Raw genomic sequence first — 26,743 nt, 5'->3', positions numbered from 1 at the left:
GTTTGTTTGAGATCAAAGTACTAGGAACACGTGTTGCAGCCCAGAAGAGCCTCTTGCAAGAGAGCACTAAATTCAGTGACTCTGGCCACCGGTTGACGGGGAGGAAAAATGCTCCTGAAGCTCTCTGTGTTGCTCCTTTGGAATCAAGTGGCTCGTAAGTTCAGGAGAGCTCCAGTTTACACAACAGAAATTCATCAAGACAAAGAAAATCTCTGGAGACGTGTTATGCGTATGAAGGGAGGTGGGAGGGGTAGATTGGGAGACAAATAATGGAAAGAGGACTCACCTCAACTTTGAAAGGAATCCCTCAGTCCCTTGTGCCTTTGGGGTTTCTGTCGATTAATATGTATGATCTTCATACTGTGGGGTTCACACTGTCTTCCATCCAGTCTGCATTGTTCTTATCCATCCATCATCCTTCCACCCTCCTCCATTATCTTCCTGGTCCTCTGTGATCACCAGTCTACTTTTAGGGCCACGATTTTGGTTGTAGTTTATACACAAGGCAAGAGCATTCAAATTTCTCTCTGTGTTTTGCTTTGTTTTGAAACAGGTTTGAGCACCCAGCGGCTGGAGCAGAATCCTCAGTTTCTGAGTATTCGGGAGGGGCAAGATCTCACCATGTACTGCAACTCCTCAAGCACTTTCCCTCAATTTTACTGGTACAAGCAGGAGCCCAGGGAAGGTCCTGTCTTCCTGATGACATTAGTCAAGGGTGGAGAAGTAAAGGAGCAGAAGAGAATGACCGCTAAGTTTGGTGAAGCAAGAAAAGACAGCTCCCTGAGCATCATCAGAGCCCAGCCTGGGGATGCTGGCATCTATTTCTGTGCAGGAACACATTGCTCTTTTGGCTGCTGCTACCTGCCCCAAAACCCTGCAGCTGCAGACTCTTACCACCTTGCTTCCACAAGCCTCTAATTACTCTTCATTCAACTATGACTATGAACAGTGTCAGCACCCAAAACCCCTCCTTGCCTCAAAGACCTATTTTTTATACCATTCCATAAAACATAGACCACTTCTGCTGTGCGATGAGACTGTAGATATGGGCAGCTTTTAAAAATCAATAACAATGTGGACAAACAGTTACCCAAGGTAAGTCTTGGTGGGGATCAACATTAGAGTCCAAACAATGTTATCAAACAGAAAGCTCCATTATTCAAAAACCCAATACTCATTTCATACTCTGTGTTATAACTTGGTCTTGCCTGTAAAAAGATTCTGACCAATGAGATATGATCCCAGATCTGCTTTCCATAGTGCTTTCACTTTGTGGTCAATCCTAACGTCGAGTCCTCTCTGTCCCTTTTTTCTCCTGCAACATAATGTAGTAACAGTTTTGCCATGAAGAAAAGTGCAAGTGTACCTAAGACTCCAGCTCTACCCCAACAGAACCCAGTGTCACCCCAGAATGATCAGAGCACAAAGCATTTTAATTTCTTTATTTCTTCCTTGGCCCACTGATAATTCAGTAGAGAGCTGTTCAGTTTCCATGAGTTTGTAAGCTTTCTATTTGTTTCTGTTGTTAAAATCCAGCTTTAATCCACAGTGGTCTGATAAGATACAGAGGGTTATTTCAATTTGCTTGTATCTGTTGAGACTTGCTTTGTAACTGTGTATATGTTCAATTTTGGAGAAGGTTTTATGAGGTGCTGAGAAGAAGGTACATTCTTTTGTGTTTGGGTGAAGTGTTCTGTAGATGTCTGCTAAGTCCATCTGAGTCATAAAATTTATTAGTTCCACTATTTCTCTGTTTAGTTTCTGTCTAGACAACTTGTCCATTGGTGAGAGTGGAGTGTTGTAGTCACTTGCTATCAGTGTGTGGGGTTCAATGTATGTCTTAAGCTTTAGTGATGTTTCTTTTATAAATATGGGTGCCCTTACTCCCTTACATTTGAGGCATATATGTTCAGAATTGAGACATTATCTTGGTGGATTTTTCTCTTTTTTAATTTCTTTTATTTATTTATTTTTTATTTTTCCATTCAATTATTTATACTTCCTTCCCTCCTCCCAATCCCCTCCCACTCCCCCACACCCTGTCCTCACTCTCCCTCCCTGCTTGAGAGAGGGCAGGGAACCCTGCCCTGTGGGAAGTCCAAGACCCTCCCTCCTACATCCAGGCCTAGGGAGCTGTGCATCCATATAGACTAGGGTCCCAAAAAGCCAGAACATGCTGTAAAAATAAGTCCCAGTACTTTTATCAATGGCTTCTCAGTCAGCCCCCATGGATTTTTCTTTTAATGAATATGGAATATCCTCTCCATCTCTTCTGATTAATTTTGGTTTGAAGTCTATTTTATTAGATGTTAGAATAGCTACACTAGCTTTCTTCTCAGGTCCAATTGTTTGGAAAATGTTTTTCTCCAACCCTTTACTCTGAGGTAATTTCTCTTTGATGTTGAGGTATATTTCTTTTATGCAGCAGAAGGATGAATCTTATTTTCATATCTATTCTACTAGCCTGTGTCTTTTTAATGGTGAATTGAGTTCATTGATACTGAGAGATATTAATGACCAGTGATTGTTAATTCCTGTTATTTTATTGGTAGTAGTTGTGTCAGGGAAGGGTGTATGTGTGTCTATGTGTGATTCTTTGGATTTTGCTGGTATGAGATTCTCTATTGCCTGTTTTTTTGTGTTTGTTTGTTTGTTTTTTGGTTTGGTTTGGTGTTTTTGTTTGTTTCTTTTTTGTGGGTATACTTAACCAACTTGGTTTGAAATTTTTCTTTAGTATCTTTTGTAGGACTGGATTTTTATGGACAGATCATGTTTAAATTTGATTTTGTCATGAAATATCTTGTTTTCTCCATATATGGTAATTAATTGAAAGTTTTGCTGGATATAGTAGTCTGGGCTGGCATCCATGTTCTCTTAGAGTCTGTAACACATCTGTTCAGGACATTTTGGCCTTTAGGGTCTCCATTGGTAAGTTGGGTGTGATTCTAATAAGTCCTCATTTTTTTTCCTTCCAGCTTTTAATACTCTTTCTTTGTTCTGTATGTTTGGTGTTTTGGTTAGTCTTATGGAGAGGGTACTTTCATTTCCAGAATTCCTTTGTGTGAGGGCCAGCCATGATAAACTAAGTCTGGACAGGTCACCCAAAGGAAGTTCTTTATTTCCAACCGTTATCACCTGCCAGGGTAGAACTTGGCCCTTGATAAATTTAATAAGAGGCCCGTGTCTAAGTTGTTTACCCTGAGGCAAGCTGAGTTACTCTACCTCTACTCAAGAACAGATCATTCAAAAGAAATGCCTGGCATTCAAAGCCCTGTTGCTAGATAGGAACACCTGCTGTGAACTTTCACCAGGACACCCTAGACAAATGTCAGACAACCAGGGTCTTAAAGCCTCAGAAACCCCTCACCCCCACCTTTACTACTATAAAACCTTATTCTAATTGAGCTTGGGGATCTCCGGTTATTCCAATATTTGGACATGCAGAGAGACCGAGTTTGCAAATTTGATTAAAATAAAGGCTCTTTGCTTTTACATGTGGGACTCAGCTTCCTTGTTGTCTTTTGTGGAGACTTCGTGGATTTGAACATTGTAACATGGGGGCTTGCCACACAGAAGTCTACATTAGATATAAACTGATTGGCCCATTAGCTCAGGCTTCTCATTAGCTCTTATCACTTATATTAACCCATTATTCTAGTATATGTTAGTCACATAGCCCAGTACCTTTTTCAGTGGGGCAGGTCACATCTTGCTTCTTAGGTGGTTGAGACAGGACTGGGAGGAATGGACTTCCTCCTTCCCAGAATTCTCCTGTTCTCATAGCCCCACCTCTACTTCCTGTCTGGTTGATCCACCTATACTTCCTGCCTGGTCAATCAGCATTTATTCAAAACATGATTGAGAGAATATAGACAATTCTCCTGCACCAAATCACAACACTTTGGTTTGTACTTTCTTTATTGCTTCCATTTCAATTTTCAGATCTTGAGTAGTTTTGTTATTCGTTTTCTTGGCTTTCTTGGCATTGTTTAAGGGATTTATTGATTTCCTCCAATTTTTGGTTGTCTTTCCCTCAATTAGATTAAAGAAGTTTTTCATTTCCTCTTTAAGGACCTCTATCATCTACATAAAGTTGTTCTTAAGATCATTATTTAGTATTTCAATTGTGTTGAAATATTTAAGTCTTGCTGTCATAAGGATAGCTGGAGTCTGGTGGTGCCATATTGCCCTGACCATTGTTGATTGTATTCTGACACTGATGTTTAGATATCTGGGTTTGGGATGACTAGAGATCCAGATGCTGACTTCTGAGCTTGTCCTTGTTGGGTGATGTCTTAGTTTGGGTTTCCATTACTGTGGAGAGGCACCATTACATCAGCTCTAAGCTTTCTTTAGTTCTTTTTCACAAGTTGGAAATTTAGCTGGGTGGGATCTTATTCTGAAGTCACCATTCCCTTTATTCCATTTCTTAATCCATTTATCTCCTCAAACACAGGATTTAGCTCTATCCCACTTCCTGGTGCCTCATTTTTTAATCTTTACAGTTTGTACTTTTATTGCGTAGCTTGCTCCTTTTCAATATAAATCTTCACTAGAGTAATCACTAATAACCACACAACACAGTCTACACTGGGCTGTTTTGAGATTTCCTCTGCCAAAGAAATTAATCCAAAACTATTCACTTTAGCCTTAGGCACACTTTTCAGAGAAGAGCAAAATCAGCAACATTCTTCACCAAAATATCACAAAACCACTCCCTAGGCCACATACTAATATTCTTCTCCTCTAAAGCCTCTTGATCCTCACAGCTCATCAGATCACACTCAGCACCACTGTCTTCCATACTTATACTAGTATGGCCCATTAAGCAGTGGTTAAAGCATTCCACTGCTTTTCTAACCTGAAGTACCAAAGTCTGAATTTCTCTAAACAAGAACATGGTCAGACTTATCACAGCAATACCCCACTCCTGGTACCAACTTCTGTCTTAGTTAGAGTTTCTATTGCTATGAAGAAACACCATGACCACAGCAACTCGTATAAGAAAAACTTTTAATTGGGGTGGCTCACTTATAGTTTTAGAGGTTTGGTCCATTATTATCATGGCAGGGAACATGGAGGCATACAGGCAGACATGGTGCTGACTACATCTTGATCAGTAGGCAACGGGAAGTGGACTGAGACATTGGGCAGTATCTTGAGCATAAGAAATCTCAAATCCTGCTCTCACAATGACACACTTCCTCTAACAAGACCATGGCTACAACAACAAAGTCATTCCTCCTAATTGTGTCACTCCCTATGAGCTTATGGGGGGGGGGAGGCAATTACATTCGAACTACCACAGATGGTGTTTGATTCCTTGGTTTCTGTTCCTTCTTTAGTCTTCTAGTCTTTGTGACCTGGATTTCTGGTAGCCAGCTTGACCTCTGATCTAGTACAGGGTCTCTGGGAGCTGGCCTTCTGGTAGTTTAGCTTGGCCTTAGGGGCAGCAGGGCATCTCTGTTCTTCTGATTAATGTGGCCTGCATCCATTCTTCTGACTGGAGTGGCCTGCATCTGTTCTGACTGGTGTAGTCAACACCTGAGCAGCAGGAGTCCCTGAGTAGGTGGCCTGGCTTGGTTTCTGGGCTAGCAATGAGGTGGGAGGGTCTTTGGGAACAGAATCTAGGGACTAGGCCAGTTCTGACTGGTGTGGCTTACACCGGAGCAGCTGAAGTTTTCTAGAATTAGGGAGAAGGTCTGTCCACAAAAATGTTGATAAGATGGGAGGGCTTGGGCAGTGAAATGGGTCTTAGGAAACATACTTTAAGGAGTTTGGCATTTCCATTGACAGGGAGGTCATTCACATGTTTTTCTAACTGGTGTGTCCTGTACGGGAGTGCTGAAGACTGCCAGGCACAAATCATTAAAAAAAAAAAATTATTCCACTGACTCTCTTGCTATTGTAGTCAAACACAATTCCAGATATAGTAAGACTGAGATGGCTTTGTGGTTTCTCTTTACACATATGTATAAGTGTAGAAGGGAGTACAAAACATTGTGCCTTTATATTAAAAAAAAACTTTTTATGGATGATACATATTTATCAAAACATATTCTTGGCCTTTCGGTAGCACAGCCTCTCTTTTTAAAAGCCCACATCAATTTCCTACATTCATGGAAGATGTTGGGGTCCAGTTTCCTCACCAAGTCTTATAATAAAGCCAATATCAAGTCCTATACAAATTATGGATGCCATATGTTATGTTTTGTTCTGTTTTTTACACTTGATTTTAAAAGTAACATTCCATGTTTTATAATTAAACATTAGTACAGCACCCGACTCCAGAATCAGCCCTTGAGAGATCTAGTGCATGGCACACCTTTATCATATGTTTAAGGGAAAATGTAAATTTATAAATAAGAAAACGGTGGTAGAGAGAGGGCTTTATGGTTAAAGGAATTGCTGCTCTTGCAGAGGACCCAGGTTCAGCTTCCAGCATCCACATCACAAGGCTCAGGACTTCCTGTAACTTTAACTATGTAGATTAACATAGTTACTATGTTACTTTGTTATGTAACTATGAATGTAACACCCACTCCTGGACTCTCAAGCATCAGAATAAAGGTATGTGTGCATATGTGTGTGCACACACACACAGAGGGGGAGGAGTGAGGAAGTAGTGAGGGGAGGGAGGGAGAGAGGGAGGGAGGGAGAGAGGGAGGGAGGGAGAGAGGGAGGAGGGAAGGAGGGAAAGAAATATAGGGAGATTAAAAGAAGTTTTATTTTTTAAAAAGGAAAGAAAACAGTTTTAGTCCTCCCTGGTGCATAAGAAGGGATGCTGTCCCCTTCCCTTTCCTCTAGCACTGGCTTTAGGAAATCTACTGTGAATTCTGTCTGTGTCCCTTGGAGATATACATAAATCTGTTCAAAAGAAATAAGCCCTTTGCCAGTTTTATTAACCTACAGATGTCTTTCTCAAGGTCCTGGGAGCCATAACTGTGAAATGCCATCATCAACAGATGCAGTGACCCTCTCTCACTCTCATGGGCAGGGAAGCAGATCACCTTGGAGGTGCTCTCTCCACGTTTAAGACTTACCGCCTGTCAGAAAGACTTATTTTTCCTTCAGAAGAGTGACATTCATAATGTAGCTGGCTTTGCTCATGAGGTAAACCAAGACTGGATCAAACATGCTATCAGGCCCACTTATTTTAGAACTAAGCTGTTTGTCATAAAGAATCATAGGCATTTGGTCTACCCAGCTATATGAAAAGATGAGATGTCTTTCAATCTTCCCCATGCCTTTAGCAAATTGCCTGGGATATGCACACATTCAGACTTATTGCTTATTAAATAATACAACTTTTCATTTTTTTCTACCTTTTTGGAGAAGTATTCTTAGCTGCAAATGCCTTGTTTGCATTTTCCCCCTACAAGACTCCCCAGAGCCTTTCCATAGTCACTGTGCTTAGGACTCTATCCCTTTGAAAAGCTATGCAGACACTGGAAAAAAAAAAAAAAAAAACAGTGAAGGGAAGGGTGCCTTACTGACTGTGTAATCTGAGGGATTACAAGATCTGTGCAAGGTAAGTGAAAGTGCTTAATTCATGGAACTTTATAAGGATTAGCAACATTTTGTGAATTGCTTACCACAATCACAACTTTCATGAGATCCACTAAAATTTTCATCTGTATCCTGCTAAGTATTCTAAACAGAGAATATATAAATGATGCAGTTCCTTCTTCCAAGGAACTCACTCATGGTAACGGAAGGCTGTCTGCTAGTTCCCATAAGCACCATTCCCTCGAGGCCAAAATCCTCTGATTTACAATCTCCATTTCAAGGAGCAATGAAATGTTCTATGTGCCTGTGCCTTCCTGAAAATACGCTGTTGGCTCCAGGATCGACACAAATGTCCCCTGAGCCTTGGGGAAGGGAAATGTGATATAAACGTCTCATTAAGAAATGAACACTGTACAGTCACATGCAGGACCATTGCATCTATGAATTCACAGCAGCTGTGGTTGTCTGCACAGACCAAACCAACCAACACTGCAGCATGGAGTAGGGAGGAACACATAAGGGCTAATGCCTCGCTCAGGAGCTATTGGTAGCTGATGGCTGGGGGAGGAAGACTTGGTTTTCTTTGGGGTTGTAGGCCTGGGAAGGTTTCTCATGCCCCTGTGGATGGTAACATGTCCATGCATATAAGGGCAAAACTAATTAGTCTAATTAGACTTAGTGGCTTATTTTTAAAGAGAAAATAAAAATAAAATGTTGTAAAGTTGGGATTGAAGGGAAATGTGGTAGGGAGGGTGTGGGAAGAGTAGGAGAAGAGAGATGAAAGATGGATATAATTGGATACATTGCATCTATGAGTGAAACCCTTAAAGAATAAGTTAATTTTTAAGTTAAAAAATTAACATAAGTGTATGGCTGCACTGTTGCTCGGAATGTGGTACTAGCACTAGGTTTACTCCTTGAAGAGGCAGAATAACCAGAGAAAGAATCCCTTGTCTTTGAGGAAAAATCCTGACTACTACAGAAAGAGAATCTCTGAATCCTGGAAGAGAAAACATTGTAATCTGAGGATGGGGACTGTGGTCGTTTGAAAGAGACTGCCCTCCCCATCCCTAGATTTGAATACTTGGTCACCAAGAAGTGGCACTGTTTGAAAGGAATAGGAGATGTGACCTTGATGGAGGAAGTGTGTCACCAGAGTGGGCTTCGAGGTTTCAGAAAGCCCATTCCAAGTCCCTGCAGTCTACTGATCCATATGTAGTGCTCTCAGGTACCGTATCTGCTGGTGAGACACCCTACTCCATACCAAGAGGATAAGGGACTAACCACCTGCACCTGTATGCAAGCCCCAATTAAATGCTTTCTTTTACATGAACTGCCTTGGTCATGGTATCTCTTCACAACAATAGAAATGTGACTAAGACAGGGACCAAGGGTCCTAACAAGAAAGAATATAAACCAAAAATATCTGTAACAATGTAATTCTATGTTGTCATCATGAATTTCTTTCTTTCTGTTCTTTTTTCTTGGGGGAGGGTGAGCTCAAGATAGGTTTTTTTCCCATGTAGCCCTGACTATCCTGGAACTCACTTTGTAGACCAGGCTGGCCTTGAACTCACAGAGATCTGCCTGCCTCTGCCTTTCAAGTGTTGGTATTAATGGTATGCACCACCACCACCACCTGGCTTATGAATTATTTTCTTATCTCTAATATTCAATTTGAAGCTTATATTAAGCAAAACAATTTGTTTGATATTTAATTTTAGTCTCTGTGAATCTATATTTCTTAGTATCAAGGCCAAATATAAGATTTTTGTCTTTGTCTAAAAAACAAAAAGATTGTTCTTTAGAAATTATGACTATATCACATCCAAGATCAGAAGACCAAGTTCAGAAAAAATAAGAAAAGCAGAAAACATAACAAAAGAAAAATAAAGCATAGCTGGGAAGAAGATGACGGGGGAAAGACAGGAAGAAAAAGGCAGAGGACTGCTTAGACAGTGAAGCAGCAGCAGGATTCTGCTCTGAAGGGGAAATGAGTGACTAATTTAAGGACAGAGGCTGCCTTGGGTGCTGTGTCATCTTATCCTGTCATAGTGGCACTCACAGCGTTTATTCCCCAGAGGCTGACAGTGCCCCACAACCACAAGAAACACTGAGTCTCCAGACTCTGGCCCTGGCTGAGAACTAATGTTCTAATGTTAAGAACTGAGATGATAGAAAAGAAACAATCTTTTAGGGTCAGATGCAGTTATGCATCTTATGTCCTGGACTATTATTTATCATTTGACTTGATATATTCAGTAAGCTTCATGGAATATAGAAATAAGAATGAGGTGTAATGTTTACATAAGCTATTCACAAAGCAGAAAAGTTTCCAAAGCTGATCATGACCCATGTTTTATTTAGCTTGGCCAATATTCTTACTCCTAATTGATATATATTGTTTCTTTATTTCCCCTCTAAGTTTCTGTGTCCTTGCTCTTTATAGAATATTTATAAACACCCTGAATTTAATTTTAAATTATTAAATAAGTTCCCAATCCATGAAATGATACTCCTTATTATCCTCAAGCAATCTTTCCCTTTCTTACTGATCCCTCACACACTCTCTCTCTCACACACACCCTCACACATACACTCACAAGCACTCACATACAGTCACGCACACACAAACACACACACACACACACACACACACACACAAACACATGTGCAGTATAGAAGTCAAACCATAGTTAAGAGCTTGTCATAGCTCTTAAAGGTCCAGGAGTGACAGCTGCTGAATGTGTTTCATGAAATTGAAATGCAACAGGTGTAGGGTCTAAGGGGGTTGCACAAAGATGAGAACACCACCAAGTCTAATAAACCAGAAGCAAACTTCATTCCAGAAACCAGATTCCAGGAAAACCAGAGGCAAACTTAAAAATAAAAAAAAAAAATTAAAAAAATTAAAAAAAAAAACACCGCAGGGCACAGAAGCTTACCAGCTAGCTGAGACCACAGCCAGAGATGGTGTTTGTTAGGCTGTGGCAAAAGGCCGGTTTCTGAACCCATCTTTTTATAGTAGGGGCACCAAGCATTAGGTCTGAACAAAGAAATTTTTACAATCTTGCCCCGGCCCAAGGGTTAGTCAACGGAGACCCTAAGGGGTCGGGGGAGTGAGTTTTAACATCAATAGGTAACTAGAAAGCTACCATGAAACATGTTCCAGAGCCGAAAGTCACTAATTGCAAGAAAACAGATGTCTTTAGCAATTAGTTAGAAAAGGTACTGCTAGTAATATCAGAAGGTTAATAAATTAGAATAATTGGTTTTTAGGCTGTAAACTTAGAAGACAGCAGAAATTTTTTTTTATACTATCTCAAGGTAAAACTTAGATACAGACTGCCATACTTTATAACATCCATTATCAGAGCTCATTAGTCAAACCAGTGTCTGTATTAATCCACTGTCTCTCCTGGTACCTCCAGGCAGTGTATACTGAAGCCCCATGCCTTCCCTTTGATGACGTCAGTTTCCCATAATAAAGACAGTGCCTAACTCAGAGGTCACTCATCTCTGTCTCCTAAAGATTAACTCAGTTCATATCTATCATTTATCAAGGATGGCCAGGAAACTACTCTCAGTTTGCAGAGAGAAACTCCAGCCTTGTAAATAGAACAGCCAGTTGTAAAATGAAATGACCTAAGCTGATGGAGGCTTCTTACTGAAGTGTCTGAGAAAATAGCTCACTGTGGATGATTGATCCTGATCTGCTGAGAAAGCTGCTGACAGTCTGTTCTCATTCTCCTGGACTTATAGCTTTATATTTATTTATTTCTACATTATTATTTCTGTAATCAAATTTTTATTTTTTTATTCTTGGACTCTTCATAGGAAAAAATTAGTTCCAAGTAATATCTAGAATACATCTTAATAGCTGAGTTTATTTTACAACAATATGTGTCCTCATGGCAATGATAAAGATATGGAGAAGTCTTTTGTTGGGACTCCCACAGATACAGATTCACTAAATTAAAAGCATCCCTGTTGGAAGCTGGGGAGATATCGTTGGCTGAATGGGGAGAGGTGTACCCCACAGTAGAGAAAAGTGAAGGGAGAAAACAGTGAGTTGCTTGAGCTGGTGAGCCTTGTACTCCATATGGGAAAGTAGAGAGGAATCCTCTATGCCTGCAAACCAGGAACAGCAGCATCAGCTGCAGCACCCACAGGCATCTCTTTTTCCTTGAAACTTTCCAGGAACTCAGATAACTCTTCAGCAACGAGAGGTCCAGACACCTCCAGCTGTTGTGGTGTCTTATGTACTTGGTTGGTAGAGAATTCTTTCTCTGACACCCAAACTGCCCATAAGTTTTCACTTCCCCCACCCCTGTCACAAGTGTGTAAGCCCCCAAAGTCCTGTACTGAAGCCTCTCCCCATTAATTCAAGGGCATTCTGCTCCTGCTCCGTAGGTTGCTCTAAGACTGATTCATTGGGTAAATGGAAGTGAATACAAAAGGACATCTTTGCTTTAGGAAATGTGTGCTAAGGTGCCTAGGTATGAAAAGAGAGGCAGAAATGAAAATCTCTTCAAAGAATTAAGTTAACATTAGAAGTAGCAAAAAGAATTGAAAACGTCTTATGTTTCTATGAAATGAGGGATTTGAGAAGATAAATGTATCATTGTGAACAAATGTAAGAATAACACGCTTTTAGCAAAAATTGTCATTAGGAAAAATCATTTTCAATATAATTTTAAAATACCAACAAAATTCTGAGTTGTTACAATAAAAGTATTAAAAGATGAACTCTCACGCTCCACAAATTCCTATAATGATTACCCAGCAGTCATTATTAGGAGGCAAGAGCTCATTACACATTCTCCTCTTTATAAATACTTAACACACACACACACACACACACACACACACACATGCACATCCCAGCACAGTATATATAGACAAAACTTTGTATATACTCTTCCAGCAACCCATGCCACAAGTTAAACAAATTTCCTGAATGCTGGAGATTGGATCTCTATATTCGGTGATTCTGCATGAAGAGTGTCAAAATAAAAAACAAGCAAGGCTGATGTCCAGACTTACCACAGTTATTATTTATGTCTGAACACAAATGCCAGCAAGATTTCAACAAACTTCATCCCAAATGAAGAGCTCAGCCTTCATGCATCTCTCTCAGAATCTTTCCACTTCCAAGACTGAAGTCTCCTGGTCTTATGAGGTTATGCAAACATCAGCTCCTGTAATGAACACTCAGCAGGGATGAAAGTTTTATCTCATTCTAGTAGCTCTATGATATGCCTTAGCATCATTTTCATAACATATCAAGGCAAGTTCTCTTACATCTACCGCCTAAGAGTCACGCTGTAAGAAGCAACACCTCCTCCTAGTCTCCGCCATCCTCCGGGAAGCCGTGAAGCAGCAACCATGAGTGAGTGCATCTCCTTACACGTCTGCCAGGCTGGTGTCCAGATCGGCAATGCCTGCTGGGAACTCTACTGCCTGGAACATGGCATCCAGCCTGAAGGCCAGATGCCAAGTGACAAGACCATTGGGGGAGGAGACGACTCCTTCAACACCTTCTTCAGTGAGACAGGCGCTGGCAAGCATGTGCCCCAGGCAGTGTTCGTAGACCTGGAACCCACGGTTACTGATGAAGTTCGCACTGGTACCTACCTCCAGCTCTTCCACCCTGAGCAGCTCATCACAGGCAAGGAAGATGATGCCAGTAACTATGCCCGTGGCCACTACATCATTGGCAAGGAGATCATTGACCTTGTCTTGGACAGAATTCTCAAGCTGGCCTACCAGTGCACAGATCTTCAGGACTTCTTGGTTTTCCACAGCTTTGGCGGGGGAAGTGGCTCTGGGTTCACCTCCCTGCTGATGGAGAGAATCTCTGTTGATTACAGAAAGAAGTCCAAGCCAGAGTTCTCCATCTACCCAGCCCCCCAGATTCCCACCGCTGTGGTTGAGCCCTACAACTCCATCCTCACCACCCACACCACCCTGGAGCTCTCTGATTGTGCCTTCATGGTAGACAACGAGGCCATCTATGATATCTGTCATAGAAACCTTGATATTGAGTGCCCCACTTACACTAACCTCAAAAGGTTGATAGGTCAAACCGTGTCTTCCATCACTGCTTCCCTCAGATTTGATGGAGCCCTAAATGTTGACCTGACAGAATTCCAGACCAACCTGGTGCCCTACCCTCGTATCCACTTCTCTCTGGCCACATATGCCCCTGTCATCTCTGCTGAGGAAGCCCACCATGAGCAGCTTTCTGTAGCAGAGATCACCAATGCCTGCTTTGAGCCAGCCAACCAAATGGTGAAATGTGACCCTTGCCATGGTAAATACATGGCTTGCTGCCTGCTGTACTGTGGTGATGTGGTTCCCAAAGATGTCAATGCTGCCACTGTCACCATCAAGACCAAGTGTACCATCCAGTTTATGAACTGGTGCCCCACTGGCTTCAAGGATGGCATCAATTACTAGCCTCCCACTGTGGTACCTGGTGGAGACCTGGCCAAGGTCCAGAGAGCTGTGTGCATGCTGAGCAACATCACAGTCATCGCTGAGACCTGGGCTCGCCTAGATCACAAGTTTGATCTGATATATGCCAAGCGTGCCTTTGTGCACTGGTATGTCAGTGAGGGCATGGAGGAGGGGGAGTCCTCTGAGGCCCATAAAGACATGACTGCCCTAGAGAAGGATTTTGAGGAGGTTGCTGTGGATTCTGTTGAAGGAGAGGGTGAGGAAGAAGGAGAGGAATACTAAATTAAATGTCACAAAGTTGCTGCTTTTACAGGGAAGTTTATTGTATTCCAACATAAAAAATGTGGTCTGATCAGCTAATTTGTATGTGGCAATGTGTGTTTTCATACAGTTACTGACTTATGCTTTAAAGTATGAAGGATTTGTCATAGACCCAAGCCGTTCATTTCACTGATGAATTTTAAATAAAATATTCCCTGTCTTAAAAAAAATAACATCAATACTGCTACCTTCCTAAACAGTGTAATTCCTTACTGCATTATAAATACACATCTTTATATTTATAGGTAAGTGTTACCTCACCCTTTATCAAGGAAGCATTTTTATCAACAGCAGTAAACAGAGACTATTAAGGAAAACCACAACTGGTCAAAATATAGAGAACAACTTGCGATACCAAGTCCCAACTGATATATCTACAACATAATTCCTGCACTCAAGGCTCAGAGAACATCATGGAAAAGGGAGTGGAAATATTGTTAGAGCCAAAGTTTATTGTGGGATTATGACAGGAAAACTGTGTTCATGGAATTCCAACAACATGACTACATAAACAAAACTTGAGCAATTCCAATACCAGTTGACATCCCAATGTAGATGGGGGAATCTTATAGGGCCCCAACCCTAGAAAGAGGAAGAGCTACACAGAATTAACAACTGATAAGGGGAAAGAATGAGTCTTCCTCAGGGATGAGCCCCTGGTTGATTATCCAATAATGAATGCACATAATTCTGATCCAGGGTCAGCCATGAAGGAAACATGTGCATGAAGATAACACTAAACAAACTCAGCAGGTTATACTTACATGATTGCTCATTTATCAGTGTATGTAGCAACAATGGTTAAAGAAGACACTGTGAGTTTGGCATGGTGAAGGTAGGAGGGAGGAAAGGGGGAATGGTGTAATCATATTTTTAATTCACTTTCTATATTTCCATACAACATATTTTGTTCACATTCTTTCTCCTCCCCCAGCTCCTCCTAGATCCTACCCACCTTTCTGCCCACCTAAATCCATGTTCTTCCTTTCAAAGAAAATCAACTACAAAAAAAAAAAATCATGAAACCAAAGCAAAAGAAATCACGCAACAATGTATGGAGTCCATGTTGTGTTGGCCAAATACAAAGCATGAGGCTTGCCCCAGATTGTGGTTGATATGCTAAGTGTCTCCCTGTCAGAACATGGTCCAATAATGGAGCCATGTCAAGAGAATTCTGAGTGCTTGTGAGAAAACAAGACAAGAGTCTTGTGACCTCAGTTTCTTAGAAACATAGAATTATTCTTAGAATGTGTTTTTGTTCTCCTCTTGGGTGTAGAGGATAGAAATGAGTTTACTTTAGATTATTCATTACAACTGTGTGGAGCCTATTTCCACCTTGTCTTGGAGGTTGCTCAAAATGGTTGACAATAGTAGCTGCACGTCCCAGCTCAGGAGGTGATTACTTTGTTCTTTTGACATTAAGATAGCTCATACAAGTAGATTCATTCCAACCTGACAGATGGTCAGGATATGCAAATGTACTTCCGCTCCTTCTTTTGTAATTATGAGGTCACCTGGGGAGTGGCTGCCTTCAGGATAGTGGTCTAGGGTAGCTTCACTGCCTAAATGAAATACTAATGATTTGATGCCCCCAAAGTGTTAAAACGATCAACTGTTTGAGTTTTGTATCATTTGTATCATGCTAATAACGTTTTTGTTAAATGTTCCCATACTTTTACATTGGATATAAAAGCATATGGAAAATAAAAGTGGGCAATTTCAGTATTCACTGGAATGCCCTCACAGTATTTTCTATGGTTTCTGTTTTATTATTTTTACATGCATCTTTGTATTCTTTACTAATTTTTCTAAATACCTATACCCATACCCTGGTAAGAGGTGTTTTTGTTGAGGCTGGTACCTGACACAACTGGCTATTGTTATTTGTTTATAAACCTCTGTGGGAAAACATGTTTCTGCCACTCTGTGACTTTCCCACCATGTGGGGCTTGCCCTTGTGATTGTACACTTGACTCATGTGAGTCCTGTTAACCCTCAAAGTATAAACTGTATGATACTTTAAAGAAACTTGGCTAATATAGGAGACCTTAATCGTTAACCCTCAAAGTATTAACTGTATGATACTTTAAAGAAACTTGGCTAATATAGGAGACCTTAATCGTTAACCCTCAAAGTATTAACTGTATGGTACTTTAAAGAAACTTGGCTAATGTATGAGACCTTAATCTACCTCATTTATTGGCTTCTTTGTCACAGGCCCCACTGCCACCTAGAGCAGTGACATAACTCCATCAGAGAAAAGTAATTTTACCTCTTCCATAATTAATTACAAATAACTTCTTAGTTCCCCTTCTGAACGCTGGGATTTTATCTGACTTGACTTTGTAAAGGCCTTACATATGCTATCACGGTCCCTGTGAATTCATATAGGCAACATCCCTGTTATGTCCGGAATACAGTTTCTATAGAGTCATCCACCACCTCTGGCTCTTGTAATCTTTCTGTCTCTTATTCTGCATAGATCCCTGAGTCTTGAGTGGAGGAATTTAATATAGACATCCCATTTAGGGACGAATGGTCCAAGATTTTTTATGTACATTGTCCAGTTGTGAGTCTCTACATTAATTTCAACGATGAGGGTTGAGTGCTATATATGAGAGAGGAAGATAGCACCTCCAGATATTCCAAAGCTGCCTAGTGCATGCACACAGGGGGTTGGTGTGACTAAGTCATACACAAATGATGGGCTCACACAGGCATGCAAGGATTTAGATGAATCATAGGTGGATGGAACCACACAAGTGTGTACATGGGTCATGTGGGGCCCTTTAATATTCAGGCAATTGCCTGTGGGCCCATCTGCACGTGCATGGCTCTAGAACCTGGAAATGCAGTCTTATTTGTGGCTGAATAATTACATTCTACCATTTTGTTTATTAGAAAAATTTGGGGGTTTAGGAGTAGCAAGTTTAGTAACTTCCAGCAGTATGAATGCTATTCAGTAGTGATGAAGCTTATATTATATTTGAGCATGAGTTAGATTCCTCCATGTTTTATGCTATAAGTATGTACCATCTTCAAGAACAGTCCTTACTGCAATGTTGTGGAATGTAATCAATGGAGAGGATGGAATGATGTAATTCTATTTAAACGCTTTATAAATTAAAGCTATAGACAAGGGGAAAAAGCATAAAACCCACCTCTTATGGTTTCAGCACTGATATCCCAAAACAATACACTCTCCTTAGCAGTGACTCAGTCAGATTACCATTCCTCTGCCTCACTGGTTGCAGGCTAGCACATGCTGTTCAATTGCTTCTGTCATGGCCTTGTTGATCTATCCACTTCCTAGTCTGTGCAAGTCTTTACTTCCTCTTGAGACACACCCAAGAAGAAAGTATCAGAAATGACACTGCTAGTCTCCTCCCAACTGCAGACAAGGCCAGGTAAGGAAAAGGACTACACATATTGCTGACCCCAGGGCTCCCCATTAGGTCTGGAAATCTAGGCTTCCTGGCACCTAATGCAAAACTTATGACTATTATTTTTAATGTCAGCCTATAAAGTTACTATACTTACACCCTAAACTACTGCCATAATGGACTGAGTAGGTTTTTAAAGCCCTCTGCCTATAATTTACTTTGAAGTGGCCAGAAATGGCCTTATTTTGCATAGCCATATTGAATGTCCCCTAGTCTTTAACATTAAGTTAGATAATAACCCCAGCTTTCTGAGCTATTTCCACACTGCAAACCTTCTTAGTGGAATTAATCTCTCACCAATGCTTCCTTTTCATAAATATCAAGTTCTGTATCAAGTACCTTTTAGAAACTATTAATTAACTACTCCAATTCACAAATCAGTCAATGAAAGCTTCTTTATTTGGTACTGGGGAGACGACTCCATGCAAAATGTGCTTACTGCTCTTGCAAAGAACCCAAGCTAAGTTCAGTGTTCATACCAAGAAGCTCACCAACACGTGTAGCTCCAACCACATAGGATATGAAACCCTCTTCTGGCTGCACAGTTACCTGCATACACATGTGCCCATATCCCCACACAGACACACATATGCATAAATAAAAAATAAAATAAATATTTTAAAAATCCTTCAATAGGAAGCCTGTTTATATGGATTGAAAATTTTGAGCATGAGTAACACACTAGATACAATAAATTGGCTTAGTATTGTCATTTCCAAGCTATTAGCTTGTCATTAATATTTAAAATAAAAATGTTTTGTTACAGTACAATATTTGTGATATGTGCTTTTTAAAAACTAATTCTAAGCAAACATCTAGGAATTTACAATTAGCTATAACTATTCATTACCCTAAAGACTTGGCATTTAAAAATACAAGTGATTATTTTTGCTTCTCATTTTATTAACTTGAAGAAATATACTACATGTCACTGACTGAAGCAAATATGTTTCCTCTGAAATCTTCTGACTTTGAAGGTGAAGGTCTAGTGTTGTGTGAAGCCTATGCAGGATGGCATTATTTTTTCTTCATTGGAAAACAGAAAGCACTGACTAATCTTATTCAAGTTCCAGGATGGATAACCTAGTTGTGGGCAAATACAAAGGATAGATTTTGTGTGTTCATGTGTGTTCTTTAAGAAACAATCCATTTGAACTTGAATTTTGTAAGCAATGGATAGGTATCTATTTTCATTGTTCTACGTGTTGATATCCAGTTATGCCAGCACTATATAGTGAATATGCTTTATTTTTCCAATTTTATATATCTTTGATTCTTTGTCAAAAATCAGGTGTTCATAGGATTGTGGATTGATATCCAGGTCTTCAGTTTGGTTCCATCGATACTCCTGTCTATTTTTATGCCAATACCAGGCTCTTTTCAGTACTGTAGCTCTGTAGTAGAGTTGAACTCAGGGATTGTGATGCTTCCAGAAGTTCCTTTATTGTACAGGATTGTTTTGGCTATCTTGGGTTTTTTTCCATACAAAGTTGGATATTATTCTTTTGAGGACTATGAATAATTTTGCTGGGATTTTGATGGGCATTGCATTGAATATGTAGATTGCTTTGGGTAAGATTGCCATTTTTACTATGTTAATTCTACCTACCAAAGAGCTTGGGAGAGCTTTCCATTTTTTGGTATCTTCTTCAATTTCTTTCTTCAAAGATTTAAAGTTCTTGTCATACAGGTTTTCCACTTGCTTGGTTAGAGTTATTACAAGATATTTTGTTATTTGTGACTATTGTGAGGAGTGATGTTTCTCTGAATTCTTTCTCAGCCCATTTATCATCTCTGTAAAGGAGGGCTACTGATTTTTTTTTGAGTCAATCTTGTATCCTGCTACATTACTGGAGGTGTTTTTGAGTTGTAGAAGTTTCTCGGTAGAACTTTTAGGGTTACTTATGTAAACTATCATATCATCAGCAAATAGTGAGAGCCTGACTGCTTCTTTTCTGATTTGTATCCATTTGGTCTCCTTTTTTTTTGTCTTATTGCTCTAGTTAGACCCTCAAGTACTGTGTTGAAGAGATAAGGAGAGAGTGGACAACCTTGCCTTGTTCCTGATTTCAGTAGGATCACTGTGAGTTTCTCTCTATTTAGTTTGATGTTGGCTTGTTGGCTTGCTGTATATTGTCTTTATTGTGTTTAGGTATGTTCCTTCTATCCCTGTTCTCTCCAAGACTTTTATCATGACGGGATGTTGTATTTTGTCAAAGGTTTTTTTTCAGTATCTAATGAGATGATCATGTTGGTTTATTTACAGTTTGTTTATATGGTGGATTACATTGACAGATTTTCATATGTTGGACCATCCCTGAATCTCTGGGATGAAGCCTATTTGGTCATGGTAGATCATTTTTTTATATGTCCTTGGATTTGGTTTGCCAGTATTTCATTGAGTATTTTTGCATCAATGTTCATGAGTGAGATTGGTCAGTAATTCTCTTTTTTAGTAATATCTTTGTATGGATTGTGTATCAGGGTAATTGTAGCCTCATAAAAAAAAGAGTTTGGCAATTTTCCTTCTGCTTCTATTGTGTGGAACAATTTGAGAAGTATTTAGTATTAGTTATTCATTGAAAATCTTGTATAATTCTGTGCCGAAACCATCTGATCTTGCGGGGGTTTTTTAGTTTTCATTTATTTTTTGGGGGTAGGGAGACTTTTGATAACTGTTTCTATTTCTTTTGCAGTTATAGGTCTATTTAATTTGCTTATCTGGTCTTGATTTAATATTTGTAGGTGGTATTTATCCAGAAAATTGTTAATTTCCTTTAAGTTTTTCAATTTTGTGGAGTATAGGTTTTTGAAGTATGAGTTGATGATTCTCTGGATTTCCTCCATGTCTGTTGTTATGTCTACCTTCTCATTTCTGATTTTGTTAATTTGGATATTCTTTCTCTGCTTTTTGGAGAAACTTTGGATAAAGGTTTGTCTATTTTGTTGATTTTCAAAAAAAACCCAACTTTTTGTTTTATTGATTTTTTTGTATTGTTTCTTTGTTTCTATTTTGTTGATTTTGTCTCTCAATTTGATTATTTTTTGTTATCTAGTCCTCCTGGGTGAGTTTGCATCTTTTTGTTCTAGAGTTTTCAGGTGTTCTATTAACTCAAAAGTGTGGGATTTTTCCAGCTTCTTTATGTAGGCATTTAATGCTATGAACTTTCCTATTAGCACTGCTTTCTTTGTTTCCCATAAATTTGGGTATGTTGTGAGGTCATTTTTATCAAATTTTGGAAGTCTTTAATTTCTCCCTTTATTTCTTCCTTGACCCATTCAGGTGAGCACTGTTTAATTTCCATGGGTTTGTGGGCTTTCTGAAATTAGTGTTGCTGTTGAATTCTACTTTTAAGTCATGGTGATCTGAGAAGAAACATGGAGTTATCCCAATTTCTTGTATCTGTTGAAGTTTGCTTTGTTACCTAATATATGGTCAATTTTTTAGAAGGTTCCATGAGGTGCTAAGAAGAAGGTATATTCTTTGATGTTTGGATGGAATGTTATATGTGTGTGTGTGTGTGTGTGTGTGTGTTTGTGTGTGTATACATATATACATATATATGTGTATATATGTATATATATGTTAAGTCAATTTGAGTCATAACATCTGTTAGTTCCCTTATTTCTCTGTTAAATTTCTGTCTGGTAGACCTTTCCAGTGGTTGAGTGGGGTGTTAAAGTCTCCCACTATTCATGTGTGGGGTTTAATGTATGATTTAAGCTTTAATAGTGTTTCTTTTACATATGAGGTGCCCTTGTACTTGGGGCATAGACAATTCAGTATTGAGATTTCCTCTTGATAGATTTTTCCTGGGACTAATATGAAATGTCCTTCTTCATCTCTTTTGATGATTTTAGTTTGAAATCTATTTTGTTATATATTAGGATAGCTATACCAGTTTGTTTCTTAGGTCCATTTGATTGAAAAACATTTTGGATCGAAGACCTCAACATAAAACCAACTACACTGAATTTCATAGAAGAGAAAGTGGGAAGTACACTTGAACTCATTGGCACAGGAAACCACTTTCTATATATAACCCCAGTAGCACAGACACTGAGAGAGAAACAATTAATAAATGGGACTTCCTAAAACTGAAAAGCTTCTGTAAAGCAAATGACATTCAACAAGACAAAACAACAGCTTACAGAATGGGAAAAGATCTTCACCAATACCACATTAGAGAGAGGACTAATCTCCAAAATATGCAAAGAACACAAGAAATTGGTCATCAAAAAAACAAATAATATAATAAGAAAACTGGGGTATAGACCTACACAGAGAACTCTCAACAGAGGAATCTAAAATGGCTTGAAAGACACTTAAGGAAATACTCAACATCCTTAGTCATCAGAGAAATGCAAATCAAAACAACTCTGAGATTCCATCTTGCACCTGAAAGAATGGTGAAGATCAAAAACACTTAGACAACTTATGGTGGAGAGGATTTGGGGTAAAAGGAACACTCCTGCATTGTTTGTGGGAGTATAAACTAGTTCAGCTTCTTTGGACAGCAGTATGGCAATTTCTCAGAAAATTAAGAAACAACTTTTCTCAAGACCCAGCATGCTACTTTTGGGTATATACCCAAAGGATGTTCAATCATACCACAAGGACATGTGCTCAACTATGTTCATAGTGGCATTATTTGTCATAGCCAGAATTTGAAAATAGCCTAAATGCCCCTTGACCAAAGAATGGATAAAGAAGATGTGGTACATTTACACAATGGAGTACTTACTACACAGGAGAAAAAAAGTAATGACATCTTGAAATCTGCTGGCAAATGGATGGATCTAGAAAACATCTTGACCCAGAAAGACAAATATAATATGTACTCCCTCATAAGTGACTTTCAGACATAAAGCAAAGAAAAAACATCCTACAATTCACAATCTCAAAGAACCTAGACAACAAAAAGGACCCTAAGAGAGACATATATGGATCTAATCTACATGGGAAGTAGAAAAACCAAGATCTCCTGAGTAAATTGTGAGCGTGGGGGTAATGAGAGATGGTAGAAGGGGAGGAAAGAGGAAGGGAGAGGAGCAGAAAAAACAGAGCTAGGTGGGGAAAACTAAACTGAATGTTAGGAGAAAGGAGTCAGAGTCAGGAAGAAGCCATGGAGCCTCCCCTGGAGACAGATATACTGAAACTTTGCTGGTAGGCCACAACCTCGTGGTGATGCACAGATTAATGAAGATGAGTTAAATTAAGATGTAAGCATTAGCCAATAAGAAGTTAGAGCTAATGAGCCAAGCAGTGATTTAAACAATATAGTTTCTGTGTGATTATTTTGGTTCTGGGCAGCCAGGACAAACAAGCGGCTTTCTCCAACATTTGACTATTTTGCTTGGCAAAAAAAAATACCTTGCCAACAGCCCTATATTCCTGATATCTCTATATCCAAATGTGGATAAGAATGATGAGAGAAGATTCACAGTCTTCTTCAACAAAAGAGGCAAACATTTCTCACTGCACATTGCAACCTCCCAGCCTGGGGACTCAGCTGTGTACTTCTGTGCTGCATGTGCCTGCAGCCTCTACCCAAACTCACAGCTGGGCCCTAAGCAAGACCCTGCTTCAGGCTTCAAACAAGGGTGAATGTGACCTTATTTCCATTGTACATAGAAGCCCGACAGGGTGTGACTTAAACCTTTCTGAATGGAGATTGAGAAGTGGATGGGGAGGATGGTAGATGGGGGCATGGGGAAGGAATGGGAGGAGAGGAGGGAGGAGAAACAGCAGTTGGTATGTAAAATAAATGAAAAAAGTTAATTAAATTTTAAAATAAGTGGAAAAGACAAAATCAGCTTAAAACAAGGCTATACACGACAAGCTTTACAAATAAATGGAGAGTCGGATTTGGTGGCAAACACAAAGTCGCAGTGTTTGAGAAACTAAGGAAGGAAGAGAATGAGTTCAATGCTACCTTGGGCTACACAGAAAATTTTAAGACTGGGTTATATAGCAAGACTATGACTCAAAAACCTAAATAAACACATACATAAACTAATAAATAAATTGAGGAAAGTTGTCCAAGCTTTCAACTGTCTGTTGAGCAATCTTTTGGCTCTGTTTCTACTTCCAGAGACAGGCTGCTGAGTTTGCCAAAGCAGAAGTCTCTCTCTACACTCTGATCCTCTGTGGTCACTGTTCTTTTCTTTTCTATTTAACTTTTTAAAATTGAGTTGGGTTTTTGTATTTTTTGTTTTCACTTTTTATCTTTCTCTCTTTCTTGACTTTTTATTGCTCTCTTTTCACCTTGTTTTACTGTTTTTTTTCTTTTGTTTATCTTTTGATCCTGGACTAAGAACATCCTGCTTTTCTCATGCCTGTATCTGGAGTGAGGAAGTTAGGGGTCTCAACTGAATGTTTCCCCTTAGAAAATGTCAGCATTGGGTGCCTAACTTTTGAGTAAAATAAACAAAATAATTTCTGGTTATTTTTTCTGGATGGTTCCAATTTTACAACAAATATAGCTGAAGATTTCATGCTACGAGTCAATTTCCTTTGTTTCTTTATTTAAATACACAGGTCTCCTCAGTAAACCATTAACTGCATATACTCTTTTTCCAGGCTAGCATTCGACTGCTTGACACACTATCCAGCAGTAAAAAGTTTTGTCCTATGACTCACAACTGCAAACACAATTGTGAGGTAGCCTTCCAAAACGCAAAGACCTTGTTCTTCATAGACATAACAGTCCTCTGCCGGTATAGACAAAAGGGATGGAGCATTCAGGCTACGGCTCAAAGATGGAAATTAAGAACCAGGCCTCAGTCATTACAATATCTTAAAAACTTAGATTCCTAAACTTTTAATCAGGAATCCCCCCTCACCCCAAAATACAGACAACTTTACTTCAAACTGATATCATCAGAATGGAGAGATTTCTCTTTCCTAAAGCACCAGTGGGCATGACTTAAAGGTAAGACCAAAGAAAATGTTTGTATCTTTTACATTCTGACTTCTACTTTAAATTCCTATGGCCACTGATAATTCTATTAATTGCTCACATTTGGTCAATATGAGTTAGAACAAAATGAAATCCATTACCTCGCAGCCCAGGAGGCAATATAATTCCACACACCTCAAGCCTTTACTGGTCATTTCTTTGATATATATATATATATATATATATATATATAGAGAGAGAGAGAGAGAGAGAGAGAGAGAGAGAGAGAGAGAGAGATTAGTAATCCTGAATTTCTATCCACAATTTTTGTTCTGTATGCCTAGAATTGTTTATAATACCTTAAATATAGAATTACATTACAAGCTAAAACATTGCAACCACCATTAGAAGAAAACAAGCATGAACCACCATGACTTCTCCAAAAGAAATATCCCTTGAGTAGGCCATGCCTATGTGCACATGCATGCACATATTTGTATTCACATAAGATTTATTAAGTAACTTTCTCATATTATCTTTTCACAAAAATCTGAATCTTTTTCAATAAGCCAGAGTCAAAATGACAAAAGATGCCTGTTTTCTCTCATATGCAGAATGTGTGTGTGTGTGTGTACATACTCATATGAGGAACACATATACGTATATGGGGGAACTATTTGGGAAGAAGGAAGCTGGTGGGAAGGTTAGAGAGTAAAAAGTAGGAAAGTTGGTAAATATGATCAAAGTATAGTTCATGCACTTTAAAAAGTAACAGTGAAACCATCATTGTACAGTTACTAAAGCCTCACTACGAATTGTGTCAAGTGACCTTATATCAGGTGGCCATGAGTTTCCGGCATTTCAGAGCTAGGAAATGGAGGCAAAGAGTTCTCTGTCCAGGGTTGGATCCATCAAGAGCCCAACATGGAGACTTGTCCAGTTCTTAACAATAGTCGCTGATTTTTATGTTTCTCTGACTAAAGCTTATTCACAAACTTTTCTAAACTGAGGGACAAGGTGTGGGGCGGGGCAAGGAGAACAGAGACAGGAAGACTTTGACTACGGAGGCCCTGCCTCCTCCAGCTGAGTGCAGTGTGTTGCATCCTCCCCAGCCACAGCACACACCATTCAGTGAAGCATACATATTTGCTGCTGCTGAGTTAGCCATTGGACAGGCATGGTGCATAAACCCAAGTCTTTGTGTCGGTTGCCAATAATGTGTGGAATGACAGTTTAAAGTGGGCTTTGTCAATCGGTTCTGGGATTGACGAGTTCAATCATGTCTGAGATCAATCAGCGGTTAGTCCAGAAACTAAATACTCAGCTCAGCCAACCTTCTTCATCCTCCAGCGGTCATAGTCAGGCACACTCTTGGTGCAGACACAGAGGGAAGGAAAGAGCTGAGACTGAGAGTGAGCCCCAAAGCTCCACTACCATAAGTTCTTATCCAAACTGGCTGAAGCAATTCTAATTCAGAATTGAGGAGGCCCCACAGCCAAAGGTTCTGTGAAACCCCCTATAAAGAACATGAGCCATGGGAAGAGGTAAAAAATGAGATCCACTTAATCAATGACTAAACTGGTTACTTAGTGCTAAGGATCTAGTGTTCAAACAGGACTCTTCCTGCTCAAGTTGATCCTAAGTCTGAGAGATAATGTTGCTCTGGGCTTGTGCAATTCCCGAACTCACCCCACAAATCAGAAGGAAATGCTAGTGACTTAGTTCTAATAATAACCTGTTATTTAAAACTTGAATCATAATTAGCCAGATGTATTAGTAATTCAGCTTAAACGTGCACTGTGCTGTGTTTGAGGCACCTCCTAAGGAAACGCTTTGTGCCGTGGGGAAAATTAAGCTGGATCTTGCTGTGTCTGCTGCCTCAGTTCTCATCTAGTTGGAGTCATGATGGATTTATCTGCTCTGCGCTTGGCATCTGAGTCAGTCTCTGAGTCCCAAACTGCCATTTCCTTATATTATGGTTGGTTTCAACGTCAGTTTGCCGCAAATTGGAATCATCTGAGTAGGGAGCCTCAGCTGAAGAGGTAACCTGACTGCCTTGACTGATGTGGGAAGTTGCAGCAGCTTCTGGTCGCAGCCCAGATGAAA

The 26,743-nt window shown here is 39.6% G+C and overlaps 1 pseudogene and 1 gene segment (V, D, J or C); both read left to right on the top strand.

Annotated features, from left to right (window-relative positions):
- Positions 1 to 26,743, top strand: part of LOC119800474 — a 600,210-nt gene that overhangs the window by 215,318 nt on the left and 358,149 nt on the right.
- LOC119800473 lies at positions 49 to 16,318 on the top strand (annotated as a pseudogene).

The sequence above is a fragment of the Arvicola amphibius genome, chromosome 13 (genome assembly GCF_903992535.2).
Source record: "Arvicola amphibius chromosome 13, mArvAmp1.2, whole genome shotgun sequence".
Classification (NCBI taxonomy): Eukaryota; Metazoa; Chordata; class Mammalia; order Rodentia; family Cricetidae; genus Arvicola; species Arvicola amphibius.
The sequence above is the reverse complement of the archived record's forward strand: the minus strand, read 5'-3'. Positions and strand labels throughout refer to the sequence as shown.